Raw genomic sequence first — 12,108 nt, 5'->3', positions numbered from 1 at the left:
CTGAAACAAATAAACACTAGCCGCTCCAGAGTGACTCAAAAATTATAAAGAACTTTACTTACATACTTACATTTAACATGAAATCATTTCAAGTTTAAAATAAAAAACTAACAGAGGACTTTTTTTCCCTACCGCTCTGAACAAGTTAGAAGGTAAAAATCTGCTATTAGTGTACCAGGCTTCTGACTTTGTTTAATAGTTCCATCTTAAGAACTAAATTCAAGAAAAAAAAAAAAAAGATATTGGATACACACACACACACACAGGATTGTGTTAAAAAGATCCCAAGCCTACGTTTTAGTACACCTTTTTCTGCAGTGCACACCAAACACAAGACTTTAAAAACGCTTAACAAAAACTAAAAATGGGAATAAACTAGCCGTAATTTCTCTAAATATTCCAAAAGCCAAATGAGCTGCATTTTTAATGAGCTAAAGCATGAAATATTTTTTATATGTTGTAGAGCAATGCACTGTAACAATTATCTATGTCTAACCAGCTCTGTTCCCTCAGAAAACAATTCTGTCATTAATTGATTACTGCCGATATCAGTAAAATACAATCACACATCATGAAATCAGTAAAAGTAAACCAACTGCATTACGGTGTTGTAGTTTTTGATTCTCTCAGCACAATACTGACGGACTGCTATGGCATTACCCAGCCCGGAAAAGCTAAGATTGCACACCAGATACCAATCATTATGCCTTTTACATGGAGCCTAAAAGACATTGATTTTGTTTTGTTCCACTTTAAAGAAGATCTCTTGCCGAAATTTATGTTAAATGCCTTTTCTTTAGTAAATTTTGTGAGATAAAATCATACAACAAAATGTTGGAATAGGTTTGCCCACATGTTCACTCGCTTTCATAAATTTCTCCAACTACACATTAGTGAGCGTAAGGCGCAATGCACTTTTGTATGTGGATGGTTCCCTGTCCCTTGCATTAAAGGCACAACATGGCGAACAATACAACAGAGAGCCGTACAAACCCTTAAAGGATACATCAAGTGTTGCTTCAAAAACATGTATTCCGGGTATATGTTGCCGATTTACTCATAAGGCATATAGGTTTGAAAAGAGATTTAAGGAGGAGTATTAAAGTGCAGAGATACCTTTAAATGCATCGGCAGCAGCTTATGAAACAGATTTTTTATTTCCTTATATAGTGACAGGCGCACATGAGAAAATACGAAACATTCACAACATGATCATCATCATTCAAAAACAGCAAGTAAGAAATAGCTAAGCTAGGTACCCTCTCTGTGACCAAGAATTTAGATTGCAAGCACAGGCAGTGCACTCCACTGTAACAGAATACATTGTACTACACTCTCTACTCACGCTCCAGGAAAGCACGTATTGCTGGCAAAGTCAATATACATGAAAATCAGTACCCAGGTCAAGTCGCATTCATCTCAAATCCCGTTCCCATATGAAGTTGACAGGACTTTAGGCAAGAGCTGAACAGGGGAAAAAATAAAGTAAATGAGACAGCAGCTGACCAAGCCCAGAGTGACAAAAATATCTGGAGGTCAGAGACTGTTCATGAGAAGGCTACAACCTCAAGCAGCATCAAGTATGGCCGGACAGCTGCAAAATCAGCTTTGTCATCTGCCCTAGAACATTTTATTAATTGAACAACGGAGATGTCACAATAAACACACAAAGTAAAGAAATTAAAAAAAAAAAAAAAAAGAGATGGAACAAGGTTATCATTCTCTTAGAAAAATATATTTAAGTGACATACTCCAGTCAATTGGCTGCATGCATGAGTGTCTGCTGTGGTTCTGCTGATTGGGGGAGTTACCTAGGGGCTAGGCTGTCATCTTTGGACCAGGACTGGAGCCGACATGTCACCTGTACAATCAGAGCTACGCAACTGGGGCAGGCATGACGCCAAATTGCTTATTGATCTGGCTGTTCAGCTGTCCAGTGTCCACACGCAGATATGCCTGTTTGGAACACAAGCTGTAGTCTTGAATACTTTCTGTAGGAAACAAATTGGAGATAACAGTCCAGTAGTAAGGAGACTTGCTGAAAGACAACCCAATCCATCAGAGGACACCACACTTCCTGAACATAAGACATGAGAAAACAGGACTTAAAAAAACAAGTGGCATTAATAATAAAGACAGCGGTTCTCTTATGACTGTCCTGTGACACAAGCTCTCCAAGAGACATCTACTGTGTATCATCTTTTATTTAAACAGGATACACTGCAGAGTCCTCTATTTACAACTTTACTATGTAAATAAATGGATGGGGCTTGTATAGCAAATTGGTGCATTTAAGGTAAATGGTTTATCATATTCATTCAATTTCAGCTCATCTATTAATGTTTAGTTGGCACAAGCTATTTTGCAGCAATACTTCCTATAGAACTACTTTCGTGGACTCAAATACCCTTCTCCTCCTTTCTGTTCAAATGACCACTTTTTTTGTGCCTAATTTACAGCTCTATAAAGAGGAACTCCCCAATTGGCCCCCATTAGCTCTGCTTTTCATCTATTTTTTAGACTAACTGCTCAGAACCAAGGACTTCTCGCCTTTTGTTTTTACTACTGTATGTGATATTGGGGGTTTTACATTACATAAAGATGTATATATGAACTTGTCTGTAATAGTCTAATGAGGACACCTTGCAACTATGTAAGCCTATTTTATGTTCTATCCCCTATGTACACCGCTACAGAAACCAACTACATAATAATAATATGAAAAACATATTTTTTAACAACATTATGCTGTATATGATTCTGACAAATTTAGAATTGGGGGAGGAAATTAAGACATCTGTTAGGACCTTGGCTAGTTTATATATTGGAGTTACATATGTGGCCTGGATGTATCCTGGAATAAGAGTTTACACTTAACTTTTATGTAGGGGCAACACTTGGGGTTGTTTCAGATTTAGGATTTGCTTGATATGCTGGCTATATAAAAAGGGTTAATCTTCATTTTATTTTTACAATTTGTTTTTAAACACAGTGAGATTAATTTGGTCAATTAATTTAAACGAGGAGACTGACCTCTTTAAAATTTGACAGTCTCCCCTTACTAGAAAAATGAATGCCGGTCCCCTATCCCATAGGACCCCAGGGCAATTGCACTTGTTGTGCTCATTTAATAAATCAGCTCTAAATGGTACCAAATGTACATATTATGACTTGAGGATTGAAGTTTTGTCTATGGAAAGTTGTATTGGAAAGCCACAGGTGCTTGCACCTCTCCTCGTTAGTAATGGAGGAGGTGCCCATTACTCTACCAGTTCTCCTAAACATCTTCCTTAATTTGCAGAGAAATAAAAAGAGGTGCACTAACCCATAGCAACTCATCAGATACTCCCTGCCTTCTTTTCCCTTCCATATGTGCACCAGTTAGATTTATGGATATGAGAATAACCTGCTTGTTTTCTCGCTGGAATAAAACATACTAAAATATCATCCTTTGATTAAAACAGAAAAAAATAAATTAAAAAAATAGTATAGAGCAACACACAAAAAACATACTGGAATTTGTGGAACCAGTTTGGTTTATGCTACAATACCAAAGTTTGGAAAAGGAATGATTCATTCATACATCATAAAACAGGAGGAAGGTCTGAATAAAACATTGCTACAATTTACAATCTCTACCCCTTATTCTGCCCGTTTTACGTTTCTTTACTTTTATAGTGAAAGATAAAAAGCACATAGGAGACGAGTGAGGATTGGCATGATGAATATTCGGAGGACTTCTAACCAGCAGTACAGTCAGACAGCTGTTTTGGGAATCGCTGTGTATACTAAGTGCAATATACAAATCAATGGAATCCTTACACAGCCGGTTGTATCAGACAGTTCTCAGAGGCACCCAGAGAAATATCAGTGCACATTAAAACACACACACATCAGATAAAAGCAATAGAGAAATAGCTTACCAGAGGGATGTGGTTTTCCCAGAGAACACCACTGCTACAATAAATACGTACACACCGTACAAATACAGAAACAAAATAACTTCAGGACTAGACAGACCTTCTTGCAGATGCATATGGGTTATCACATTTTTGGACAAGGCAAACCTTCCTCGCCTGTGAAATAAAGTGGTGTGCTGAAGCGCAGAGACCTCTCTGTGAAAATCAAGCAGCTTTGGCTGCTGGTCTGAAGAACTGAGACTCCAGGGGGATTTTTTTTCACAAGCCGGCTTTTTACCACCAGAGGCATATGACACTTCTTCTCATTTAATGCTTCCACAAACAGGACTAAGCACTTTGAAATCTTTTTTTAAACACAAAACAGAGCAGCTGTAACCAGCAAGCAGGAAGGGAGGGCAGTGGAGAGGAACAGAAAGAGAACTTTAATAAGGAGAGATGCAAAAAGATGGTGAGATAGTTGTGAGTCGGGGAATGAAATGGTACATGAGAGACCTGATGGAGATATAATGTGCTCACAAAGTGGCATGCGGCTCTATCTCTGCCTCCACTGACACGCACAACTTCAGCCCCACAATAAAGGTCGTTGTCAGCTCACCTAGGCAAGCAAAGCTGAGGGTTTCTGCACAAACTAGTCAGGCCCTAGACTGTTGTCACTCACAAGCAGGACCCTCTCAGAACAACAATGGGGTGGATGGGACTACAGCTCCAGGCCTCCACATAAAAAAAAATAGGCTCATAATCATGACAGTATGATCATCAGTTGGCCACACGGTTAGCCATAAATCATGGGAATTAAAATTACATTTCTATTTTCCTCACAAAATTGTGCAATTTTTCTTCTTTTAACAAATTTGGGGAGAGATAGTGTAGGAGGCGTACACGCCCATATGGCACTGGCCACACCCACATAGCATTGGTCACAGCTCCTCCTCTCACAATAGGCCCTAGATCATGCTTAGCCCCAGGCCCACGTGGGCCTTAATCTGGTCCTGAGCCAGTGCAGCTTAGACTAAATTCACTAACACACAATGGGGGAGATGTAAGAAGCTCAGAAGCGGTATAAGCGCACTAGGCTGATGCGCTGTGGTCTCTAGCGGGTAGAGCCTGAGGGGGGAGTTAACGCTCCCCCTCTCCGGCCGATGAGGTGGTAGTGCTTCCTGCTTCGCCTCGGTAAAGAGGCGAAGCAGGAAGCGTTATAGCGGCACGTTAAGTTCCGCTATCATACATCTACACCAATGTATCATGAGGAGTATACACACTATGGTGCAGAGGTTCCTAAACTCCACCATTACAGTCCAGGTTTTAAGGATATGCATGCTTAAGTGCAGATGGTTAAATCAAATTGACTAAATTACTAATTAAGTCATCTGTCCTCAAGCATGGATATCCTAACACTGTAATGGCGGAACTTGGGAACCTCTGCCATAGATGGATAATATAGTATGCGGATAGAAGATCGGTAGACAGTAATCAAGTTGACAGGGACAAATAGGTCGACCGACAAAATTTCAGGTTCACTTGATCGAGACGTGTTATTGTTTTATTTTGACATTAAGGTTAGGAGTTAGGGTTTGGCACCAGGCGGAGGGTTAGGCACTGGGGGAAGGGTGGGTGTTAAGGTGAAATGGGAAACCTTCAAATTAAAATCTCTCATTTCGTTTGGGCAGGGAAAATAATAACATGCGCCTACTCCAAAAGCATCGTACCTCAGGTGGCATAGGTGTCCCCGATCTTATTAAATATTATCGTGACGCTCAGCTGACTCCATGTGTTCTTTGGCATGCTCCTCCTTACCAAAGAGTATGGACAATAATAGAAGCCGACACCCTATTGGTATATTCTCCTTCTAGTCTCTTTTGGTGTACACACCAAAATCGCCCCTACCACCATCACACTTTTGCCGACCATACATTTCACGCTGTCAATGTGGGACTTCTGCACTCTGTTCTACCAACTTCGCTTAGTTCCATTATGGAATAACCTAGCACTTCCCCCAAGTACAGATCACCATTCATTCCCTCACTGAACTCATCATAATATCCTCTTTCCTCTAGATCAGGGGTGAGGAACCTCTTTTCTACCAAGAGCCATTTGGATATTTATAGAATCATTCGCAGGCCATACAAAATTATCAACTTAAAAATTTGATATATATTAAAAAGTGGGAGGCACATATAGAAACAGTTGTAATTCCTACCCCGTTCACCTAATTTGGATGTAATTACCATCAAATTAAATCTGGAAGTCTGCAGTTAAAGCACATCTTGTTTGTTTCATTTCAAAGCCATTGTGGTGGTGAATAGAGGCCAAAATATGAAAATTCTGTCAATGTCCCAATATTTATGCACCTGACTGTATATACACACACACACACAGTGCTTCCCCTTCCTCATCTGAGCCACACTGTGCTCCCCACTCCAACACTTACCTGTACCAACACTGAAAGGAAAAGTCATCCAGGGCCATCTTCATTCTTCTGCTTCTTAAGGAGCATACACACTTAACGATTTTTTTAACGATTTGATACTAACGATGTCATTATCGTTCAAATAATCGTTCAGTTTGTGAGTTATAACGATGAACGATAATCGTTCAAGCGCGCTCCAGTTTGTAGTTTGTAGTTATCGTTCATCGTCCATTTCAGACTGTACAACATAACGATTTTCATTAAGGGAAGGAACATTTTTCATTCATCGTTATAAAAATCGTTCATTACACTTCAAAAAATCGTTAATTTCAAGGGAAAATCTGACAGAAAATCGTATGCACCTTTAGTCTGCATGTCTGACGCTGGCTGCCAGGGTCTCTGGAGAAGCTAAACACCCCACTGACTGGGGTGGGGGCGGAGCTTCCTGATGACTCATCGGCTCTCTCAGCCAGTGATCAGAGGAGACTGAAGCAGACAGCGCAGCTCACTTCAGACTCCTCAGATCAGTGGCTTAAATATCCAAGGAATCATCAGGCAGCCGGGCTCTGCCCCCACCCCAGTGCTGCTCTACTCAGCTGCCACAGGGCAGACAGCAGCAGAAGATGCTGATGCTATTCTATCTGGATTGCTTTTACACAAGGCCAGGTCCTGCATGTGTGCAGCATGCGGCTGCAGGAAGGAGCGGGCGGGCCTGATACAATGATCGTGTGGGCCGTATGCGGCCCGTGGGCCGGAGGTTCCCCATCCCTGCTCTAGATGTTACTTAGAAACATAGAATTTGACGGCAAATAAGAACCACTTGGCTAATCTAGTCTGCCCCTTGAAGAATGTTGCTTGGCTTTGCACCTTCCCAGATTTTGCTGACCTCCAATCTTGCTACGCACTTCCTCATAAAGTATTTAATCTATTTCTACGACAATTGTATCACTCTCTTAGCAAGCCAACCAGTCACTGATAGGACTCCCATAGAGTCATTATGTCAACATTATCATTCAACCAGAGGACTTATTTCCAATTTATACCAAATACTGCTTTCCCACAACCAACCCCAGAAGGAAACGCACAAAATTGCATGGGAACGTGATGTGGGTGAGACTCTGACCACCAAGGAAAGGTCTAAAATTAGAATGGAAATTGCCAAAAGTTCAACCTCAGAGCGAATCAAAGAGAATTCCTAAAAACGTTATTGCCTGGTGCCCACTCGTCTCCACTCAATATATGCCTCATCTTCTGAGTGCTGTTGGAGATCGGGTGTTCAGCGAGGAACCCTTATTCAATAACACTGGTTAGAAGTTCATACGTTTATTCGAACCATAGTATAGAAGTCCCAAACTCACCTCTATATACTCTGCTTTCTCGCCCTATTCGCAATATTTTGCATCCACAGCAGAAATTACTTAATACAGCTAAATGTCAAATTGCAGCACGATGGAAATTACCAACACCACCCTCATTGACTGCTACCATTAATGCCATTTGGTCCACATATAGATTGGAATGTATTAGTGCAGTAATACATGACACCCCAGATCACTTCGTCAAAGTCTGGACTCCGTGGACAAACCATTTTGAGGTAGAACCCCCTTTCGTAGCTTTGTCTGCTCTTTATTCAGCTTTACTGAAAATCGTAGTCTTCACAGAATGGTTTCCCTCTTCCTGTCCTTTTCTACTCTTTCCTTCTTCCCCCTTCTCCTGTTTCCCTTAATACATATCCAACTATATCTCATTGGGTGTACATATTGCCCGTCACTCAATATTACTTATTGAATTGCTGGGATGCAGTCAAGATACCGGCGGGCGCTATCCTGCCCGCTGATATCAAGACACTAACAGGGGACTAAAGATAGGTGTCGAAACCCTGACACCTATCATTAGCCCAACTACAAAATACACACAACCAGCATATCGAACAAAGGTAAGCCGGGTGTCTTAGAGTCTAGCCAAAAGGTGTGGGGGGGGAGGGTTAGGTTTAGGGACCCCCGGGGGAATTTAGGGCGAGGCACCCCCCGGGAGGGTTAGGCACCACTAGCGGGGGGGGGGTTAGGGTTAAGCACCCCACTAGGAGGGTTAGTTTTAAGGTGCGGGGAGAGGGGGGAGGTTAGGGTTAGGCACCACTAAGGGTGGGTTAAGGGGTAGAGACAGCCGGGTTAGGTTACTCACCAGCCCCAGTCGGGAATTAGGTCTGTCGGGGTTCTGCGGTCGGTATTTGATCCGGCGGCTATTCAGCCACCGGCATTACATACCGATTACGAATTGCTGACCAACAGAGCCTTATAGGGCTCTAACTTTTTGATAACATGAAATATCGCTGTTTACTTAATTCTACATACAATAACTGTATGTTCACCCTTACTTTTCTGTAATGCTTTATAAACCCTTGCAATATTTTTCTATGTATCCTGTATCATTTTCTGTAATGCAAAACACTAAATAGACCTTTAAAAAAAAAAAAAAAAAAAAAAAAAAAAAAGGATTAGGGTTAATTTACAAATAAAAAAATAAATAAAAAAAAAGTGTGACCATTTTTGTGTCAACCGTTTGAACCAATCAACCTTTTTATTGTCGATCTTTTAAACCACACCCTGATAATATACTATAAATTAGCTTTACACTTGAAAAAGCCATCTATAACCATGAATGTCTATAAAGGAACATATTTGGATACACTATACTATTTTAATTGTATTTATATAGTTTTAAGTAAAATAAGCACTGTATATCCAAACTGACATTTACACTTTCCCTGTAACTTTGTAGACTTTAAGCACCCATGATGGATTTCTGTGAAATGACTGATCACTGCAATTTTAAATTCAGTCTCCGCTGTATAATACAAAACAGCCCAAGAACTATGGTGATGGCTGAGACGCAATAGATAAATGTATGGTGTCCATGTGATTGCTGATCCTGCTAGCGAGAAATAATTGTGCATAATTCGGTTTAAAATATCACGGAATATAATAATTTTAAAAGGGGAACTGGATCATTTGAGGATCAAGATTAAAGATTTGACAATAGAGCAATAATTATTTGGTTTTACTAATTTAAGTGGCACACAGCCCATAACCAAATAAATACAAATCATCAATATTTTAGAAATGTAACCACCCTTCATTATAATAATGATAGAATCGATATTGTTTTCAAACATAACAGGATTGTAATATATATACAGGGCTGCTAAAATCAAAATATCCATACTTCGGGCACACTGGTGTGCGTTTTAAAGCTCATAATGAAAATAAATTTGGACAACAGGTGTGTCACACGGATGTGCGCTGCTCAGTCGCTACATTCAGACATCTTTGTCTCCCTGATCGCTGGGCCTCACCCTCATTCTGGTTGTGTGGGGTTTTTTTTGTTATCTTAAGAACCAGGTGTCAGATCTGAAAAGCAGCATTAGACGTCATGTGCTGGCTATTCCACCTGACATGTTACGTTCTGTTTCTTCTTTTTTTTTTTTAATGGAAACTGTTGTTGACCCCAACTGAGGACACATTGAACAATTGTAATGCTATTCAAGTGATCTGTACAGCGCTACCTTTTGACAAACTGTTACTAATATTGTTTTATTGTTTTCCAATAAATGGCTAGTGCATTGTCCAAATGTCTCTTCATTACAAGCCTTAGAACTCACTCCAGAGTGCGCTAATTAGGGATACCTTCAGGTTAACAGCTCTGTTAGTGTTCACTATAGCTCTGGTGGCAGGCAGGGCGCCAGAGCTAGAGAGGGCACTTCCGTGCGCGTGCGCCCGAAAAGGGGGCGTGGCTATTGGAAAAGGGGGCGTGGCTATAAGACGCGTCCCCATTTCGTCACTCTTGGGGGCATGCCCGGCACTCATGGACACGCCGGGCAGCCCCCAAGCACTGCCGACAGGGAAAATAGATGTGCCCGGCGTCTATTATCCGGCGGTGACCGGATCACCACACATTTCCCCACCCGTGGGATACTGCGACCCGCGCGTGAAGACGGCACCCGCAGGTTGTGAGGGCAGGGCGCTTTTTGCCCTCCTTCTGGAGGGCAGGGTGCTTTTTGCCCTCCAGAAGGAGGGCAGGGCGCCGCGCCCCGCTAGAACAGCCTAGCGTGAACGCTACCTATACTGTAACAAGGTCTAATATAGGGTGTGGTATAATAGATCTACATGAAAAAGGTCAATGATATCTACATAGACACCAGGGGCCAAATGTTAAATGGTGAGTTTAGAAAATGTGAGAGTTTAAACAGTAAACTCTCACTTTTTAAACTCGAAAAATGTAAGAGTCCGAGAACATGCAAATTCGCATGTTTTTAAACTAAAAAACTTACTATTTAAACTCTCATCCAGGTGTTTTCCCATTTTGAAGATAAAACTCGACCAATGTGAAAGTTTACTGCTAAACTCTCACCCTATTACATTTGGCCCTAGATGGTTTAAGCCCACCTCTTGGTGCCTAGCCTTAACAGTCGGGTTGGGTGCCTGACCCTAACCCTCCGGTAAGTGCCTAATCATAACCCTTCCTCCTGGTGCCTAACCCTAGACAAAAAAAAAAAAAAAAATTGTCGACCATTTGTGTGTTGACATTTTGACCCTGTTTACCTTATTCTATGTCGATCTTTAGTGTCGAACTTTTGTCCCCGTCGACCTATTGTCTGTCTAACATCTGGTAGATCTATACTCCGGCATCCTCTGATATAACACATTAAAAAATTACAGTAACAAAAAATACAGTACCCAAACACATCAAACTATTAATGGCATCATTCATCACCATTTATTTTAATGCAAAAGGACAGAGTTCTTGTGCCAATAAGATTGCCATCTAAGGAAGGCCTGTGACACTGGGGGACGCTTTCTGGTGTACAAATGACTTACTTTCTGTAAACCTATTGAAGGACATTGAATTGGGAAAGCAAGCAGCACTAAACTGCTTATAGGTAAAATCAATAACTGGAATTAAGCAAACAGCACAAATCATGTCAACATCCAAAAATCTATAAAACGTACGATAACTTTTAGCCTTCACAAAAGATAAAAAAAAAAGTACTATACTAAAAGAAAATTACGTGGAGAAACCTGTATTGAGCAGTTAGCAAATATTATCCTAATACAAAACATGTTTTACGTGAAATAATTACTTTCCTGCAGTAACTTAATTTGGGGATACCAGCAGCTAACATAACAATTTTAAAGTTCAGCATTTTGTTTCCATTCCATGAACTGCGCAGGCCCATGTATAACACCAGAGTCACTATAAATAAGACATGGATGCCCTCACAAGGAAAAGAGGATAACCCCTCCTAACATTAATGAATGTGCCTGGCTACATATGTCCTGCAAAGGCATGCTTAATGCTGCTCTGTGTTTACACTGTATTCTCTGGTTCATCCTCTCTGAAGATTGTGGAGCAATAACTGCTTGAAAGCAAGCACAATTTATTTATTATTTATTTACAATTTCTTATATAGTGCAGCATTTTCCATTGCGCTTTACAATTGGAAACATTAATAGAACAAAACTGATATACAGATATATAGGTAGGAGGACCCAGCTCGCAAGCTTACAATCTATAGATTCATTTGTACAGAGACGGATTTAGGGCTACATGGGACCGATCCTGAAAAAGATCAGAGGCCTGTTGTGAGAGATGGAGGAGCTGTGACTGGGTGTGGTATGCAAGATCGACAGTGACAAAGGACGACACCAGAAGGTCAACACATTCTGAATGTCGGCAGTCAAAAGGTTGACATGGTCATTAAGCTGACCATCATTCTGTAGACAT

General features: G+C 40.8%; 1 protein-coding gene across 6 annotated transcripts in view; it reads right to left on the bottom strand.

The window, feature by feature from the left end:
• PPP2R3A (protein phosphatase 2 regulatory subunit B''alpha) overlaps nucleotides 1-12,108 on the bottom strand; it is a 203,201-nt gene that overhangs the window by 100,114 nt on the left and 90,979 nt on the right. The window contains exons 1-2 of one of the 6 annotated variants that reach the window (XM_088473844.1): nucleotides 3,924-4,107; nucleotides 1,812-1,991 (exon numbers count right to left, since the gene is read on the bottom strand). The exons of 2 other annotated variants lie outside the window; for them this stretch is intronic. The gene's annotated coding sequence lies outside the window, so the exon portion shown is untranslated. Of the gene's footprint in view, nucleotides 1-1,398; nucleotides 1,466-1,811; nucleotides 1,992-3,923; nucleotides 4,108-12,108 lie in introns of those variants that run through there. 3 more of the 6 variants (XM_088473842.1, XM_088473846.1, XM_088473845.1) reach the window with 3 other exon arrangements.

The sequence above is a fragment of the Taudactylus pleione genome, unplaced genomic scaffold, assembly GCF_031769625.1.
Source record: "Taudactylus pleione unplaced genomic scaffold, aTauple2 ptg000142l, whole genome shotgun sequence".
Lineage (NCBI taxonomy): Eukaryota > Metazoa > Chordata > Amphibia > Anura > Myobatrachidae > Taudactylus > Taudactylus pleione.
The sequence above is the reverse complement of the archived record's forward strand: the minus strand, read 5'-3'. Positions and strand labels throughout refer to the sequence as shown.